Raw genomic sequence first — 7786 nt, forward strand, 5'->3', positions numbered from 1 at the left:
GGCCTTAAAGATCACCTGTCTCATGGTTCTGTCACCTGGGAAACTGAGTCTCAGGTTGCATCAATACCAGCAGCACTAGAACCAGAGCCCCGATGCTTTTAGCCACTAAGCATTCTGTCCTTCCCACCCCACCCCTCAGGGATCCCACCTCTCCTCGGCCAACCTTCCTTCCAGCCAGGGTTCTGGTACCACAGTGAAGAGCCTGGACTGTGATCTGCGGGATTATGAGACACTGTGGCAGAAATTTTAGTCTGGCGAGTGATGGAATCAGCTCTGGATTTCAGTTGGCTTCTGAAACCTTCCAACTGCTATGGTGTCTAGAATGGAACATTTTTTTTCTTTTTTTAAAAATTCAATCACCGTGAGATTAAGTTACAAAGCTTTTATGATTGAGTTCCCATCATACAATGATCAAACATCCATTCCTCCATAGAATGGAACACTCTAGAATGCAACTAACATACTGCAGCAGTTGGAAGGCTTCAGAGGCCAACTGAAATCCAGAACTGAACCCATTGCTCGCCAGAGTAAAATTTCTTCCACAGTGTTGCAGTGGAAACTAGAGTCGACTCGGTAGACCAATGTGAAGGCTGCTTTAATTGTCCAGTTGAAAAGCTGTAGCAGCATGGTGGCAAACCATGGTGATGGCGGTAGGGATTAGTGGGTCCGGTCTTCCTGACTCCAAGCTCTTAGTCCTTTTCTCCCTTGCACTTGTAATCAGCACCAAACAATTTAATGGTTTTCATAAGCTTCGTTTTGTTGTTGTTTTGCTTTTGTTTCAGGGCCACCCCTAGTGGAGCTCAGGAATCACTTCTGACTATGTTGAGGGGACCATATGTGGTGCCAGGGGTGAATGCCAGGCAAGTGGGCAAATGCCTTCGCCTCTGCACCGTGTTTCCAGCTCACACAGTACAAGCCTGCATCTTCTAAGACACTCTTAGATACAATTGCCCAGTGACATAGCTCAGACTCACTTAGCTCAACACTATTGAACAGTGTCAGGCATATGATGGGTGCTCAGTACATAATAAATGAATGAATCAATGAGTGCTATTGATTCTTGTACTTTTTTTCTACTATACACAAGGCAATACTGACCTTAAGCCAAAAACCCAATAATCCTAAATATGCTAACGCTTACCCTTAATTCAGAAACCTCTTATTTATTTATTTTTTGGGGGGGAATCACTCCTAGTGAGGATCAGGGAACAATATGGGATACCAGCATGGAATGCAGGTTGGCTGCATGCAAGGTAAGTGCTGTACTATCTGCCCTGGCAGGCAAGCTTGAATGGTGGAGGGAAAATTCGAAATAACGGTAGTGCAAAGGTGTAATAGTGGCGGAATTGGTGTTGAAATATTGAATGTACTATCTATACTATCTCTCTGGAATCTCTCATTCACATAAGTGACATATATCCACTTTGCCGGCCTTTGGAATTCACTAGGAATAGGAGGCTCCATACTTTGAAAAGTAATTCATCTTTAAGAAGTACAAAACAACCAAATGATGTGTATTATAGAAACAGCTTTACTGAAACATAATTTAATGTACAATAAAATGCACCATTCAAGTATCAAATTCTATGCATTCAGCTACATAACCATCACCAGAAAACAATTTAGAACATATCCATTATGCCAAAACATTTGCTACATAATCTGTTCTCCTCACCCTTACCCTTGGCCTTCACCTGTTATAATTCACCTTTTTAATGACTTTATTTTCATACGGTTATTCACATTAATTGATTACATTCAATATTTCAACACCAATTCCACCACCATTACAACTTCGCACCACCATTATGTTGAATTTTCCCACCATCATTCAAGCCTGCCTGCCAGGGGCAAATGCTAGATAATTTATTTTCTATTGCTTGTTTTAAATATCACGAGAGGTCTTGTGGCCGCCTTTGCGGCCACACACTTCTGAAATTCTAAAATTGTAAGTAGTTGGGGTCCAGAGACATCTCTGCAGGGAGATAATCCATTTTGAGATTCATTGGGAGTCTCTGGATCAAGGCCGTTGATGTGCAGAGATGGTGCCTGGAAGCAGATTGTAGGCGTGACAGCCAGAACTCCAAGTGGGTGGGGAGACGGGACGGATGGCCCATCTCAGCTGCCACCATGTGGCCTGGAGTCTTAGTCCCTGAACCCGCTGCCCTGGGCTTTGCTTCTGAAAGCTCATGGCCACCAGGGTTTCATCTGGAGCAGGCGGAGAGAGCACGCCCACTCCATCTGAGGTGTCCTGGTGGAATTGGCTCGGTATGGGGTCTAGAGAGATCCCCGGCGAGCTGCTGTCTCCTGGGAGTCACTGCTGTGTCTCTATAATTTACCTTTTCTAAAGGCAATTTTTACCTTTTCTAAAATTTTATTTAAATATCATTATATGCCAAAAACAGTACCAACAAGTCTCAAGATGGAGACATCACTGGTGCCCACTCGAGCACATCGATAAACAACGGGGATGACAGTGATCATTATATACCATTTGGACTTTTTAGTTGGGATTATTTCACTTAACACAACGCACCTATATGTATGTTGTGCTACATATTGTTGGTGCTTTGTCTCTTTTAATTGCTTAGTAGTGTTCCAATGAACGAATATTACATCACAATTTGTTTATTTAAAAAAAAAGAAATTGCTCATTTGGCTCACCATTTATGTTGCTTCCCATTTTTTTTAACTATAGCCATCAAATTCACTATAAGTCATATGTGCATTCTTGTGCAGAAAAAAAATTCTCTGGTATAAATACTTAAAATGGGACTTCTGGGTCATCTGGAAAGTGTATGTTTAGTTTTTTAGAAAAATGCAGGTTGTTGGAGATAGTACAGCAGTTAGGTGCATACCTAGCGCCTGACCTAGCCTTCACCCCTGGCACCATTTTGTCTCCTGAACATTCCTGGGTGTACCCCTGGAGGACCCCAGCGTCACAGTCTCTAAGCAGGGCTGCATCCTCTAGCCTTAGCATCGACCCACCAGCCAATATGGTCGTGTTTCTCTGGGAGTGGCTCTTGGGCCCCCTGAGTGCTGCTTGGGAAACCCTGTCTCAAATAAACAAGTAGAAATGAAAACCACCAGGTCCCTAAGGGTGGTTTGGTGGCATCAGGCACTTACCCAGAAAGTGCAAGGTTGTGAGTTTAATTTTTTTTTTTTGGTTTGGTTATTTGGACCACACCAGTGGTGTTCATTACTTACTCCTGGCTCTGTGATCAGGAATTACTCCTGGCTGGCTCAGGGACCATATGGGGGGTCTGGAGATCCAACTCAGGCTGGCTGTATGCAAGGCAAGCGCCTTACCCACTGTACTATCCCTCCAGCCCCAAAGGTTGTGCGTTTCAATTCTGACTCCACCTGCTAGTGCTAAAGTGATCCTTCCAGCTCTACTATTAGGGATTCCCGGTACAGAAGGACCCAGAGACGACTTAGTGGCTTAGGGAGTGAGTGTTCCAGACAAGTGCGAACTCCTGGTCCTGAGCTGGGGTGGTGTGTGCATGGTAGCTCCTGGGCTCTCCGTGATCTGGTGCTCCCCTGTGAAGTAAAACTTAAAACAAAACAGTAAAACTCTTTCAATGTGATCCCTGGCCCCACTAAAACCTGCCAAACTGTTTTCCAAAGTTGTATTTTTTTACACAGCAAGGTGGCAACACAGGGTCAAAGGCAGCATTATGGGAGAGCTGCCCCACACAATTGAGTTGGTAGGAGTGGAGGAGTTGAAAGGGAGTAGACTTGGGGTTTTGGGGGAGGGAGATGGGTATGCTGATGAGAGCTCTGACATTGGAATTGTGTGCCTAAAAAACTATTAATAGTAAATCACAGAATCTGAATCAATTTAAAAAATTTTTAGGGGCCGGAGCGATAGCACAGAGGGTAGGGCGTTTGCCTTGCACGAGGCCGACCCGGGTTCGATCCCCGGCATCCCATATGGTCCCCCAAGCACTGCCAGGGGTAATTCCTGAGTGCGAAGCCAGGAGTAACCCCTGAGCATTGCTGGGTGTGACCCAAAAAGCAAAAAAAAAAAATTTAATAGAAAGGTCCAATAATAGTCAAGGATCTTTCAACACTGGCAGAGAGGTAGTAGCTTTTACAACTGACAAAGATCATAGCTATCAACTATGATAATTCAATTAAAAATAAAATTATACAATACAATTAGAAAGGAAGAATGTCCTACATTGAAGAGAGACGTAGCATCGTATTCACTCATATCCTCCACCTCACGAATTCCACGTGGTCTCTGGAATCTTTGAAGCTGACCATTGCAGAGTGAGAAAGCTGCCTGAGAATCACTCAAAAGCAGTTAGTCTTTGAACTCTAATCTTGGGACTAAAAGTACAACTAATGCTTTGAACAGTCTCTGCGTGCCACTGGTAAAATTTTAGTTAGTCTTAGGACTAACATAGTAACTATACTCAGCTAAAACGAAGTTCCAGGGAATTATGGTTTAACTAAGCTTGCAGAATTAATTTTTCGAATATCCAAGCCCCTCATTAAGCTGTTTTGCTGGCGGCTATCTGGTTCTCACCTGAGAAGCCTCTGTTTACTGACTTAGCCCACAAACACGTGGACTGCTCTGACTGTGGAAATGTGTAAAGAGACTCAGGAAATGTTAAGTTCAAATCTCAACTCTCCTGCTTTGAAGCTGAATGAGTCCAACAAGCAATCTACCCTCTTGGGCCTCAGCTCTCCCACAGTGCAATGGGGATAATGTCAGCTCTGACATCACAGAGTCCTGAGGGGCCAGAGGGAAAAGATCAGATACGTAGAAAACCAGGCCCTTGAGCTCCGGATTTTTCTATTTGTTGAACAAGAGAAGATATATCAGGACTAAGCTCTCTTCTGGACTCATGCCAGCACTGAATGGCCAGTTTTTCTATTTAATAATTGCACTGAGATTATTATTATTATTATTATTATTATTATTGTTATTTTGCTTTTTGGGTCACATCCTGCGAAGCTCAGGGGTTACTCCTGGCTCTGCATCTCAGAAATTGCTCCTGGCGGTGCTCAGGGGACCCTATGGGATGCTGGGAATCGAACCCGGGTTGGCCACGTGCAAGGCAAACACCCTACCCACTGTGCTATTGCTCCAGCCTCCAAGATTATTTTTATAAAGATTGAACTGAAGAAAAATTTAGTAGGGAATCTTCACTCAGAAAATTAAAACCCAAATATATTTTCATTTCTCTACATTTGTAAAAATTTCCCCACTTGGAAAGTGCATTAAAATAATGTCACTGTCACTGTCATCCTCATTGCTCATCGATTTGCTCGAGCGGGCACCAGTAATGTCTCCATTGTGAGAATTGTTGTTACTGATTTTGGCATATCAATTACACCACGAGTAGCTTTCCAGGCTCTGTCATGTGGGCGAGATACTCTCGGTGGCTTGCCAGGCTCTTCGAGAGAGGCAGAGGAATCAAACCCGGGTTGGCCACATGCAAAGCAAACACCCTACCTGCTGTGCTATTGCTCCAGCCCCAAAATAATGTACTATGAAGAACCTGGCAACAACGTTGTAGAAATCCTGAAATTGTTTTAGCTTTTTTTTATTTGTTTCTAGCCTAGACACAGCATTTCAGACACTACTCTCAGCTTGGTGTGTGAGGGACATGTGATTGCAGCATTTGAACTGGATTTCTTACATATAAAGTATGCACTCCAATCTGTTGAGTTATCTCTCCAGCTTCATACAATACATGTTTTAAGTAAAATGGTTTTATTTAGAGAAATATAGAGAGGGAAGAGAAGGAGGAGAAAGAGAGTGAGGGAGAGATAGAGAGTTGTGATGTGGCTAGTAGAAAATGCATCCAAAAAGTATGTTTTAGGGCTGGAGTGATAGCACAGTGGGTAGGGCGTTTGACTTGCACACATTCGCCCCGGGTTCAATTCCCAGCATCCCACACAGTACCCCGAGTACTGACAGAAGTTATTCCTGACTGCAGAGCCAGGAGTTAACCCTTGTGCATTGCCGGGTATGACCCAAAAAGAAAAAAAAAAAAAAGAGTTCAACCTCCAGGTGAGAAAGGCAGCAGGAAAAAAAAAACAATAAGAAGGAATATGCAAAAAGTACGTTTTAATATAAAGCCAGCACCCAACTACTCCAAGAGTTTCTTCACATGCATACTTCCCATGCTCAAGGCTACTCTCCATACATTTGGATGAGCCTCACACATGAAGGAACCGGCAGAGGAACCCAGGTGTGTGGGACCCAGGGCTGAGATCGTCAAGGCTGCTCAGATTGGGACTGAGCCCCTTCCACCCATATTTCCCATTTTCCAGTAGTTAGGCAGTCACACCCAGAAACTGCCCCCGGCACCATGTAATCCCATCAACGGCCAACATCCAGAGACTATAAAACCAAGCTCCCAGAATATCTGATAGCCTAGTTCTCCCTCTTAGAGAACTGGCAAGCTACCAAGAGTTTACTGCCCGCACGAGGGAGAGCCTAGCAAGCTTCCCATGGTGTATTTATATGCCAAATACAGTAACAAAGATGGGTCTCATTCCCCTGACCCTGAAGAGCCTCTAATGTGGTATCATTGGGAAGGACGAGTAAAGAGAGGCTTCTAAAATCTCAGGACTAGGATGAATAGAGACGTTACTGGGCCCACTTGAACAAATTGATGATAAATGGGATGACAGTGATACAGTGATACAGTGACACATTAGGATCAGAATAATTCTTTTTCTGCTGCTCTTTAAAATCAGAAACAAACATGGAGTCCATATTCCATGAAAAATAAGAAGGCTCACTTTGTGCTCAACATTGCTTGACTAATCTACTGCAAGATTAATTTAGCTCTGTGGAATTGTCTTTGATTGCACATCAGCTAGATGAAGAAGGGAGAAAAGGAAGGCAGAGGGAGGAGTTTCTAGTGAAGATTATTGTACATTTTTATAGAGGCCTTCTGGAAATATGGATCACAGTGTCTTTTCTTCATTCAACTCATAAGCAGTGCCTTGAAAACATGGGGTTAACAACTAATCCTACTCAACAGTCCAGAGCATCAGAGGCTCAGGATGGATTCTGTATGAAAAATAATTTACATGCAATTATAAAGAACATTGTTTTATAGTTAGAACATTAGGAAAACAGTTCAGCTTAAATGCACTCTTTGCGGGTCCAGAACAAATCTCAGATGTATAATTTGTACTTTTCTGGGCTCAGTCATACCAGCAGGTTATCCTACATTTGTTCTTAAGTATGAACTGCCAGAATGTGAGGGTGACTTGGTACAGATGATAGGGGCCAACAGGTGCCTTGACCAAAACTTTCTGGAGAAGAATTAATGCAACTGAAATAACAGAGCCCAGAAGGCAGAACTGGAGTGAGTTTTAGGCATGCATGATAAGTCTGCAGTGTTAGATATGATGAAGATTTTCCAACAGCTCTGGGACAAAGATGCCAAGGAATTGACCTGGAAGATGAAGAAGCAAAGCTCCATAAAGCTATTCAGCTCAGTATGCCAGGTAGTTTAAGAAATTATCTCAAGATATTCCTGACCTGAGGGGAAGGAGAGATAGAACAGCAGGCAGAGCATTTGCATGCGGCTAATCCAAGTTTGATCCTTGGCACCTTACATGGTCTTCTAAGTAGAGAAGTGACCCCTGAGTGCAGAGCTAGGAGTACAACTTGAGCACAGCTGCTTGTGGCTCCCAGACAAGAACAAACAAAAACTAAATGAAACAGAGATTCCTGATGTAGACTAGAGAGACCCTACGGTGCATATGGTCTCCAGAGTACTGCCAAGAGCAAACCCCAAGCACAGCTAGG

At 43.5% G+C, this 7786-nt stretch overlaps 1 pseudogene; it reads left to right on the plus strand.

Moving 5' to 3' along the window:
* Positions 1-6728: 6728 nt before the first annotated feature.
* Positions 6729-7520, plus strand: LOC101538683 (ataxin-3-like; annotated as a pseudogene).
* The last annotated feature ends 266 nt before the right edge of the window (positions 7521-7786 follow it).

Source organism: Sorex araneus, chromosome 6 (assembly GCF_027595985.1).
Source record: "Sorex araneus isolate mSorAra2 chromosome 6, mSorAra2.pri, whole genome shotgun sequence".
Classification (NCBI taxonomy): domain Eukaryota; kingdom Metazoa; phylum Chordata; class Mammalia; order Eulipotyphla; family Soricidae; genus Sorex; species Sorex araneus.